Here is a 2,389-nt window from a genome sequence, read left to right as displayed (position 1 = left end):
TCTGTATGTGGGATCCGAACCCTCGGCAGGAGCGCCGCCGTGCTTCCCAAGCGGTGCACTGAAGCAGTGTGCCACCGGGCCAGCCCCTCTTCCAGTTTTAATAAGATTTTTCTTACTTTCATTTAAGCACTCATCCACATCAAAGGCCATTATGCTTCCATGTGTGGCGTCTTCAAGGATTTTCCAGCTTTCAGTAACTCTCATCACAGTCCTTCTAGCTTCTGCCCACTGCCCAGATCCAGAGCCACTTTTACAGTTTAGGATTTTATGTTATGACAGCATCTGACTCTTGATCCCAAACTTTGTATCAGCATTCAATCAGAGAAGCAGATTAGAACTATTAGAACATATATAAAGATATTCGATCTTGTCAATTGGGAGAACTGGCTAAACTGTCTATATCATTGGTGCATCTGGTGGTGGAATTTGAGGTTCACAGAGCAGGTAGTTGATGGGGGAGGAAAGCAAAAACCAGGTGAATTCATGAGCACAAGCTGGCTCAAACCCATGCAGACAGGCTAGAGCCTGTGTCCGCCCCACGGCCTTGTCTCTTGATGAAATGGGAGTCCCATAGCAGAGGCTGAGACCATGCATCACAGAACTAAACACTCATCTGGCTCTGGAGCCAGAGAAGTTGTGGGAAGATTTAGGGAAGGACAGAGCAGTTGCAGATCCAACTGCTGCCCTGTGCCCGTGAGGTGAGCCAGCAGGTAAGTGCCAAAGCTTGTGGGCTGCAAAAGCACCGCCCTTGACCATCCTAGTGCACAGCAGAAATGGCTGCTGCTTCATTAAATCTCCTACAGAAATGTCTTGTGGCCCACTCTAGCTCAAAACTACAGGACTGGGAATTTGGGGAAACTTAGTTCAGCCTAGCCACATTGACATACTATAAAGCCACATAAAAGTTTTAATACCAAAATGTGAAATAGACAGCACACAGTTCACCCAAAATAAAGCTATAACAAATCTCACTGATAAAAATGAAAAAAAAAATTCTAACTATAATATTAGCAAGTGGAATCTGTAAGTTTAGTAAATGAATATGAAGACTACTCCGTAACCAAGGAAGACGTTTGCAAAAATGAAATGACAATTCAATATCAGGAAATTAATCAACACCTTTTTCTTTCCAACAAATCGACCAAATTATCCCACAATTTCTTAGAAAAATCAGTGAGTGAAAAACACATTTGGAAGACGACGTTAGTAGTAATAGCCAAGAAAAGAGGTTAACAGGAGAGTAACGAGCAGGGCTTACACTGTACGATCTCTAAAAAGACAAAGTTAGATTTTTTACTTCAAACATTCAGCGGCCATCAGGTACGCCTTGAGCAAGCATGAAACTGCCCTATGAACCTGGATTCTGAAATCAACATGGAGAAAGGAGCATGTCTGGTGCTTTCTAGAACCTAAGGAATAGCCTTTGACGCCATCAGGCTCTGATGCTATTGAGCATGTTTAATTCCATCACCCGCTACCATGAAGGCTGATCCCCACCTACACAGCTACTCCACCTCTCCCTCTCCAGCCTCTCCCTCCACCCCGTCTCACCTCAGTCTCTCTCGCCTGTGTCTGTCCCCCTCCAGCATCGTTCCTCACCCTTTGCCATAACCTTCTCTCTCCTTAGTCTCCTCCACAGCCCTACAGATCCAGCTCCACATGCCCATATGGATGAGTGACAATGTATATGTGCATCTTCTTTTCTTATTTTATAGAAATTAGTCCACATTCTTCTTTGTAGACTCTAAATCTTGGTTTATTCTGCAATGAATAATTTATTATATTGAAACGAGCTACAAAAATATATGCAGTCGTGTCTTGAGTGTGAGAGAGGTACCCACAATGCTTCATTTACCATTATTTCTCATGACAAGATTTGGTTCAATTCACCCGGATTTGCTTTACGTGTGCATTTCCAGGAACACATTTGCAGCCAAAAGATGTTCTTATTTAAAGCCTATGGTTCACAAAAGGCTGACTATCCCTAAGTCAAACTTTCTGTCCTTTGATGATTTCTGTCCCTCATATGTGTCAGGGCAGGTGAGACCGGAAAAGAGCACCTTTGTACATACAATAGTGCTACGGACCTGGGAATGGAGTCCCTGAAGCAAGCAGCTTCCTGGGCTACTTGCCTGTGGAGGTTCTGTGGAGCAGAGTTTGGAGTTCAGGTCAGAACAGAGAAGAGCAGCAGGAAGCTCCTTCAAAGTGGCCTTCCATGTAATCCTTTGAATCAAGGCTGCATTTCTGCTCTGCTTATTGTTTCTATTTCCCAAGGAAGAATACCTCCCCTTTCCAACATGTTCTGCTTTGGAAGATGCTGTTCAAAGCCATCCATCCATCCATCCATCCATCCATCCACCCCTCATGTTGACCAAGCACCCACTATGGG

The sequence above is a fragment of the Galeopterus variegatus genome, unplaced genomic scaffold (assembly GCF_000696425.1).
Source record: "Galeopterus variegatus unplaced genomic scaffold, G_variegatus-3.0.2 Scaffold5678, whole genome shotgun sequence".
NCBI lineage: Eukaryota > Metazoa > Chordata > Mammalia > Dermoptera > Cynocephalidae > Galeopterus > Galeopterus variegatus.
The sequence above is the reverse complement of the archived record's forward strand: the minus strand, read 5'-3'. Positions refer to the sequence as shown.